Source organism: Gymnogyps californianus, chromosome 20 (assembly GCF_018139145.2).
Source record: "Gymnogyps californianus isolate 813 chromosome 20, ASM1813914v2, whole genome shotgun sequence".
Taxonomy (NCBI): Eukaryota; Metazoa; Chordata; class Aves; order Accipitriformes; family Cathartidae; genus Gymnogyps; species Gymnogyps californianus.
This window is the reverse complement of record NC_059490.1, coordinates 2,826,449-2,835,731: the sequence shown is the minus strand read 5'-3', so window position 1 is coordinate 2,835,731 and position 9,283 is coordinate 2,826,449. Positions and strand designations below refer to the sequence as shown.

The 9,283-nt window shown below is 39.8% G+C and overlaps 1 long non-coding RNA gene across 1 annotated transcript; it reads left to right on the top strand.

Annotated features, from left to right (window-relative positions):
• The first annotated feature begins 6,211 nt into the window (after positions 1 to 6,211).
• LOC127024445 (uncharacterized) lies at positions 6,212 to 8,910 on the top strand. The gene is made up of 3 exons (XR_007767552.1): positions 6,212 to 6,296; positions 6,561 to 6,676; positions 8,871 to 8,910. It is a non-coding gene; the product is annotated as an uncharacterized LOC127024445 (long non-coding RNA).
• The last annotated feature ends 373 nt before the right edge of the window (positions 8,911 to 9,283 follow it).

Sequence of the window (9,283 nt, the reverse complement as noted above, 5' to 3'; positions counted from 1 at the left end):
TTTTTTCTTGAACATGATTTTTCAATTATAAATTTTTCAACAGTTGTATTAAAACAGGATTACTCATTAACAAGAACCTGCCATCACTTTTAGAGTGATATTCTAGGGTATTACCAATACTGTGCTAATAGTTTCACATGCAGTTAGTTTCTCAAAAACAAATTTACCACATTCCCAAACAGAAAATGTGTGTGTTATTTTGTAGCTTAAATCTGTTTTATCATGATACCACTTCCAAAATACTGAAGGCATAAAATGGTTTATGGTCCAAAAGATAAACTAGCACAAGCCACTATGTTGGAATATAGGGAAGGATCTGAGGAGGTGCTAAAAGCATTATTACAGCTACAGAATGGACTCTTAAATCTTTTATGCAACTTGATCAGTTCCCACTGGAACGAGACTGTATTGTTTTCATAAATAAACACCAAAAGTTGCCGTGCACAGTGTTTCTGGACTATAACAGACTGCTTTTGTGCTTTAACAGGTTTTGTGTTAAATTGTAAACTACAAATGATCCCGTGAAAAATTCTTTTTTCCAGCATGCTGCTTGTGAATGGCACGTCATCTTTCTTGATGATCAACAAAACAATCACATTTGTATAGCACTAAACCACAGTCAGTCACTTCATCCTCCATGGAAGTGCTGCAGCTCACAGGCTGGGAGGAGCAGCCCAGCAACGTCGTCCTCTCTGAGGGAAGAGACTGGTTTCCTGAACTGGAATTTGCCCATGGCAAGGAGATTAAGGAGGTGATTCCTCTCCCACTTTGGTTTTTTTGAAAGGAAAAAGCAGTAGAGAATAACCCTCCATTTTTATTTGCTCAACCATTACAACACTAAAAGCTTCCATACGTTGAACTGTCTTTTGCATGTAGAAAAGGCATTCAAATCCCTGGCTTATTATTCAGTATTGTCAACCGAACCGGGCAAATGAGTTTTGGTTTGTCCATTTTCAGTAGAACAGTTTAACCTTACACTAGACCATACTTTTCCAGCTCATTTTTTAAATGGAGTGCTCTCCAAAAGATTGGGCTGTGGCAGAGATCTCCTGTCCTGCATTGGCTACAGCTCAATGATTTGCGAAGCACAAAATTCTACGTCCTGCAGGCTCCAGCCCCCAAATGCCCCTCCTTGTCGCAACTCTGCACACTTGCGTTGCACTCACCCTCCTCCCCACCCAAGAAGTCTGGAAAAATATCTGTCAGAGAAAAGGCAGTTTGTCCAAACTATTCTGATGGTTTGGTTGAGGCTCATACTGTGTGCTCCCAAGTAAAATATAATCTGTTATTTTTAAACTCTAAGCACCGCTGTTGATTTAAAAAAAAAAAAAAAATGCAGGTGACTTTGTGAAGATGTACTCTGGAGAGCAGTGTGAAAAGAAAAAACACACAAAGGTGGTTTCAGAAATAAGGACTTTTGAAAGGAGCTTTTGTACCATCTGTAGTAGTCTAAGACACATGAAAAGCATCCAGACCATAAATATTGAAACAAAACATTTTAAGTGCTGTACAAGAGAGAAAGAAAATCTGTGTGGTATAATTATGTATTTTATAGTTCTGAATTAGTGACAGAAAGGTAAAAGGGAAAATTAGTGTAGTTATCTTTTAAGGGCACTGATGAGATTTGACCTAGCCCTTAATTTAGAGGCAGAAACAGGTATTCTGTTAAAGCTTTCCCGTAAGTCAGTATAAAATGTTAAACTCTGCTAACAGGTAAGGCAAAAACACGCGGCTCACCATTGTGTAGAAAGCATTTTAGTCTAGGGGAGAGGACAATTGAGCCCATAATTTTTTTTCCAGAAGAGAATAAAAATATGGCTGTGTACTATATACCACTTAGTACGCAGATGGTGGTACTTCAGAGAACAGGAGGTGAACAAGTGGAAGTGCAATTTTGAGTAAAATGTCTGCATAAGCTATGAATGAATCCAGCCTTCCTACCATGGAGTGCCAATGATCTCAGTACAGTAGCGGCAAATAATTTGTCCCAGAATGGTTAAGTTTCTTAGCCTAAAGCAGAAATAACATTTTAAAATATCCAGTCTCCACCCCTGAAATGCCTCTAGGCTGTTCTCTTGGTCAAAGTATGCCAACAGCTGAGAGAGAGAGAGATGAAACAAATATCAATGGTCTAGTGCATGAGGATCAGCTAAGATTGAGGTCCTGCCGTGTTAGGATCTAGATGTACATGTAGTAACTACTGTTCTTCTCTGAGCCTCCTGCTGTTTAAATAGAAAGGATCATTATCTGTGTCTTGCAGAGGAATCAAGAGGTTTGCTTTAAGTCTCAGATGAACTTGCTGCAGAGCCAGAAACCCAATCTGAAGGCCTAAAAATTGAACTTCGATCGCCTAAAAACCAGAGACATCCAGAACAGGCCAGTGGATGTAGCACAGGACTTGCAAAAGAACTACGCTGATCTGAAGTGGCAGCTGGAGGAGCATCTAGAGTGACATTTGTGTAGCTGAGTCCCAGCCTTGCATCTTGGCCTTTTACTTTTTCCTCAACAGATAGACAGCAACAGGGAGATACTTTCAAAACCAACTTCATGTGTTGACAAGTTACAGATACAATCTCTATTCCTGTAGGAGTAATACAATTGTTCTGTACCTTCACTGAACAAAGCAAAAATCTGCAGGAATTTAGACACAAAACAGAGCCAATTTCTATTGTGCCGTACTTTGAGCCATTTCTGAGCACACAGGAGAGAAGACAGAAGAAATGAGCAGCCATTTAAAGCATGTGCTGCTGTTAATACGAACTCCACCCATGTAGCTACTATTAAGCCTATAGTATAAAGTGGACTTGAACAATAACATTGGATATTTCCTTGCCCCTGCATGCCGCAAAAAGTAAAGTTCATAAAGAGTTTTTAATTATAAGGCACAAAAAATGCATTGCTGCTGTCTCCTGACATACTTAGGAAGGATACCTTCATAAGGAAATGAAAGAGAAATAAAACTTGTTGCCCCACAGCCAAAAGGAAAAACCATACCGTTTCCTGTATGAGTGGAAAGCAAACATTGAGGGAATAAAAGTGGATATATCAGAACTTCCATTGCATGTGTCCATGCACACAGACAAGGCATAATTTAAAGAGCTACGGTGTTGCTGAAGCTGGGGACACTTTTGTTGATGTCTGTTGAGAATCGCTGTTATATAACTCATACCCCAGCACAGAGAAATGTCAGAGAGCTCCAGCAAAAATATAACTTGGAAAGATTTGTCATTACAGATGGTCTAAATTATACTGCACAGCACAGACTGTGTTTTCTCTTACAGCATTTTGCAGGTTGTGTATGTAAGAAATCCTGTATTCCCTGCTATAGAACTAGGAAATGGATCCTGAAATCATTTCTTAGTGTAAAGTTAGCAGATATAAAAGTAATGAACGAGCCTTAACTCAACGTGACTTTCTCTGGTTGCCAAACCAGACCTTAAACCAGGACAGGCTAAGGTCCACCAGTTCTGATGTGACATCGCAGACATCACAGAAGACAAACAAAAACTGAATGAGTGGATATTTTGATCAGTGTGCATCAGAGTCAGCTGACAACTTCTTACATAGACAGATGTGCTGATTTAGGTAAGGTACATAAGCTGATTTAGCTGTGGCTTTGTTTCGAAAAAAATGGGCCTGCATGGCAGCTGCAGAAAGTGTCACGTAGCCAGCAAAGCCAAAGGAGTTAAAAGGCTTTTTTGGGGGACACCACACATACTGAAAAGTACTTTGCAAAATCTGTGCCACCCTTCATGGCCTTCCACAGACTCATTCTGTTTTCCTCATGGACCTTTCTTCTGCTCCCCTGCCACCTTCAGGATTCATGTTTACCTCCTCTGCATTGATTCTGTCCATGAAGGTGTAAGGCTGCCTTCAGCAGACTCTCTCTCCTGTCTTCCTCAACTGACTTTTTAGTAAGTTCACAGTGATGCCTTATGTCTACTTTGATTGTCTACTGGTCAGAAGTAGTTTTGTCCGTAACCCTGTGAATGTAACAGCTCTCACTGGCTTTGAAATAGGCCTTAGAAGAGGAAGAACAGAAGTTACTAGCACCTTTTCAGTAGCCCATAAGGTGATTAAAAAGGTAGTAGAAAAAATTCCTTTGACTTTTGTTTGTGTAGCTCCTCCTGAAAAGTGGGGGAGGTGAGAGAAAGTTAGAGCCAGTCCGTAGTCTACTATAGAAGTTAACTTCAATGGGAAGAATAATGTTGCTTACAAAACCAGGAAGCTGCACTGCATAGGAAATAGAGCATGAAAAGGATTTGTGCTGTGATGTCGAGATTAGAGAGAACAAGCAACATGAATTAACAAGTGGAATGCAAATATTGTACATTCAAGTGTAACTTCAGTGTAATACCAGAGATATGGGTGCACAAGGAATTGGAGAGTCTCTAAAGTAGTATTAAAACTGCTGCTTTCTGCTGACTGGAGCCCATGCACAGTGGCTTAGGTGGCCCCAGCCTCCATTGATCTAGACCTGATGCTTTCTCCTTACTCTTCTTTAGCAGTTTTTATTGCATGAAATTAGAGATTTTGTTTATGCATATACTTTGCATTTGGGACAGTGACTTGCTCACAAGAACATGTGGAGGTTGACAAGCAGATTTGTGAGAAAGGGAGTGTGCTAGTAACCACAAGCTAGGCTGCTTTGTTGGCCAGGTGGATCAGTAACTAGAGACTGCAGTCTCAGCCTTCTGTGCTTCTCTTTGCACCTCCTTGCAAGATGAAGGAACGGGGCAGCATTTAATAGAGATTAATTTTTCTAATGCACCATTATTTAGTTTCAAGGCCTTCTTACCCCTGAATGTGGAGCTCAGAGCTGTATGTGTAATGCTGCACTTACAGTAAACCAACTACTTAAATGCTTTACTGAATCAGGGCCATGGTACACTAAAAGCTTTCTGTAGTTTGAAGAGTTGAACTAGGAACCTCCTGAATGCAGACAAGAAAAATAAGTTTTCTTGTGTAAAAAACATTTTTAAAGGCTTTACATGCTTTATGGGCTTGGGGGAAGAAATATTTCAAAATATCAGCAAATATTAAGCAAGTTTCCTTTAATTCTGCAAGAATGGAGCCTCTGTTTTTTAAGAAAAGGCTCTAGGTCTGAGCTTGTCTGTGCCTATACAAGTCCACTGATAAATTTAAGGTCAGTTGGATGATCATCATTACGTCCTTGTTACCAAGCTCTTCGCTTGTCTTGATCCGTGATCTCCAGACTTGAATACAGAAATGACAGGTTTAGGGCTCATGCCAGATTATTCCTCCATATTCTCCCTTCATTTACAAGTTTAATGCCATAGAAATTGTCTTCTCTCACCCTAATTACCTGCCCTTCCCCCTGTAAATGGTGTAGTTGCGTTGCAGTGACTGCACTTGACTCAACAGCTACCTTCTGTGTGCATTGCTCATCCCTACTTGACCCAAAAATCATCTCAGTACTTCATTTTTGGAGGCATTTCATTGCTTTTCCTTAAGGAAATTAATTCCTTCCTTGTACAAGAAAGCCGACTTCTGTTTTCCACTTGAATACTTTTTTAGGCAGAGAGGGGAGGAGGAATGAAGTGGGTGATTTGGGTTTTTAAATCAATAAACTCCCAAAATACAGTACTAGTGCAAAGGGGCAAGTATGTAATTTTCTCAGTAGCAAATACAGCTACATGTATCTAAATCCAAGACATTCATCAGCTCTTTTATAGGATAAGACAGAGCTCAGAAATGATTTTCTGTTTAAGTACGTAAGATCAAACATGTTTGTCATTTTAGCCTTCTCTTTATTCTATCTGACTTCAAGATCTTCAGACAGACTCTCTTTAGATGTCATTGCTTCAAGCTTCTGCTTTTATCACATTAACCACTCTTCATGAGCTCTTACACATCAAAATGTCTTTAGATACATTGTTGAAGAGAGAGTACTTGTGAAGACTTCAATAAAAAGTTAGAGAATCTGTGCCTGAAACTTTATACAAACACACTTAAGAGGAAAAAACCCCCACCAAAACCAAAATAAAACCCCAAACAAAAATCCACAATGCTGCATTCTCATTATGTTATTTCAAGAAGGACAAAAAAGACATTTTCATTATGCTTGAATACAGCTTTATTAGTGTGCAAAAACCCAGAAGTGGTGAGCCATCTCACGCCTGTCCGATTCTTAAATTTTTGGAGCTTAATACTTTTGCCTTTTTGAACTATTCCCTCCCTGCAGTACTAAGCAGATGGTTATACCGAGCTCTGTAATTAGAAAGACCTCCGTTTCCTACTGGATTGCCTAGACTTTTGCCGATCCGCATCTCCAGGTATGTGTTGGTCCTGCTTCTATTTAAGTTTTTGACTATAGAAAATTCTTCCTAGCTAGTAGAAAGGGCTGGGCTTTGCTCTAAATGGTTTTAACTGAGGACAGAACTAGACTTTGTAAGATCGTTTGGTGATTTCCTCACCGGTAGCCATAACTTGTGATCACTTGTGCTTCACCAATACCTTGCAATTAACACTAATGAACATAGGACAACAATAACAACATGTGCATGGCATTAAAGCGCTCTCATCCCTCATGCAAGCAGGTTTGGACTCCCCTCTGGCTGAAGGGTACATTGGTGCATGGAAAGAGACTGTTCCCAGTGTACATCAGCAGTGTGGGATCACAAGGAGACCAGCACAGTAGCAGGATATTTCTGTGGTAAGTATTTTATACTGGCAGTCTTCTTATCAGTTACAGATTCACTTATTTCTGGAATAAGTCTGCTATTTTTGATACCACTGCTTGTAGTCAGACTAGACTGGAAGGACCATTAGAAAGAAACTTCAAAAGCATTTTCAGGACATTTTTGTGCCTATGCATGTAGGTAGATTGATGATAAGCTAAATAGCCAGCTGGGGTGTGTTGATACGTGGTGGGAAAGTGTAGCAGCAGGATTTGCTAGAGGATAAAGGGGAGCTACTTTTCTTTCATCAGCATCCACGAGGTGCTGGAATCACACTGAAACACACACTGTGACACTGTGATGTGTCAGCATGTTAAATAAGAAAAAGCCCAGCCACTACACCTGCATTATCGGGTGTAAGAGCCAAATGCATGTAGCTTTCTGAATGCATTCACCTCAGAATAACTGAAGGAGTAAATACTGGAGCTATGTTTGAAAAAGATGTAGTTTAGTTCCTTGCATTTTAAAAAAAAAAAAAAAAATCACACATAGTCATCTCCAAGTTCTGCTGTGGAGCTGGTCATCCAGGGGAGGCCACTTGCAAGTGAATGACTGGAATTTGTGAGTACAAGGATAAGCCCTACAGTGGTATGCAAGATGTAAAGCCACAGCCTTACTATGTTGATTGCTTATTTCTGGAGTAAGAAGCCTTGAGGAGCTTACCATGTGATTAGACAGCCAGAGTAGAAACATTTATGTTCCAGTTACTAGAATAAGCCAGTACCTAGACAGTCATTCACACAGGACTTCCTGGTTAGAAAAGAAACACGCATCTCCCGCATCTTTGGCAAAGATTTTCCTCCCTATTCTGTAGGTGCATGAAGAGCACACAAACCCCTTGCTCTCAGCTGAGCCTGCCTGCATAGCCCAAGCCTCCCACACACTATTTTCAGAGCATGTTGCCTGGAGGAAGTGTAGAGCAAAGGTGTTATTAATCACTAGGAGCAGTTTTCCCTCAGCCGTTTCAAATTTTCCAGTGCAGAACGTCCCCTAATGTCTCAGCTGTTAGCTATCAAGTCCCAAAATTACCAATTCATAATCCTAATCAGTTCTGAAATTAACCCCCCCCAACATCCCATCCCTCAGAAGCAAGACTAAAACCAAAAACACTACTTGCCAGAAAACTAACAAAAACACCCCATACCACACTATCCGAACTCATCCAGTGTGAAGATAATAAGTAGAGTGACAGCGTTTGTTGCTAAAATTTTCTAAAGAATACCACTGGCTTGTCTGATGTGTAAATCATTGTTGGTGAACTGTCGATTTTTATTGTTGTATCTCTTTGGACATCAGGAGAGCACTGTAATACGAATGAATTTAAAGGATGAAAGAAAACAAAGGAAGTCTTAATTTGTTGCATAATTATTGAATTTCTAGCCATGCTACACTGGTCCCTGAAGCACATAACAGTACTCTGTTTTTCAGAGTTTGATCATTGATGTCCCTTAAATATATTTGCATAGTGTTCTAAAAAATCTTGTATTTAAAGTGTTGCCATAAATGAGACCCAAAGGAAACATCTTTTCTTAATGTAACTGCAGGAAAGGTTTGAACTAAGAAGACCTAAATGGTAAATTCAATTGTGTTCTATTTTTGTGCTATTTAGAGAAGACTTAGAGCTCAGAATGTCATGTTTTTTCAATTCCTCTTCCCTGTTAATTTGGGAGGTTAATTATGTGACATACATGAAGCACCTAGGATTAATGATAAACAATTTAGTGTTTGAAACAGACTGTGTCAACATAGGATAGGGATAGGATTGTAGTTAGAAACAAAAAGAAAGACCATTCAGTGGCTTCACAGATAAGGACACTTGGCATGCATTTGAAAGGCACAGCAGCAAATCATTAACTTTGAGCATTGTTTTCTAGCAAGTTTTAAGCCTTGATTTATCAAAACGAGGAATGCTCACTCCAGGCTGTTAACTGTTTGAAAAGGGGGATTGTTCCTGATAATCTGGTTCCTTGATTCCTGAAGTGGGGAATGGATGTGTCTGGGATGAAGGCTTGGGAGGCAGAGGGGGGCAGACTGCTGAGCAAGACCTATGGAAGGGCAACTAAATTAGAAGTGCAGGAAGGCCATTTATTTTATTGCTTTTTGTTCTGTATTTGTACCAAATTATTTTTTTGTTTGCTAAAAGGTTCTTTGCTTGATCTGTTCTGATAGGTGCAAGTGTGACAGCAGGAAGGTCATCACCTCAGAAAGGGTGAGGAGTGCAGCAGCCATTACAATATGACTGTGCACCTATTGTTCATCACCATTTCTCATGTTTGTTTATAGCTGCAAACAAATATAATGCCAAATTGCATCTGGGAAAAAGCTTAGAACAGATCCCTAGGAATTTAGCTGGAAATAGCTGAAGGAAGGAGATGCATAAGTGAAGTAGGAGCAGCATTATGGTGAGCATGCTGTGGTAACACCAGTTGATCAGACCTGTCAGTAGACCAGCCCACTGCTAACAGTGCACACTGTACTCCTCCATTAGAGACAATTTCTTGGCTATAAGATCACTTGCCATTTCTCGTTTTTTTTTTTTCTTTTTTTTTTGACATTTAAATGTTCTTAAACTCTGAATGGTC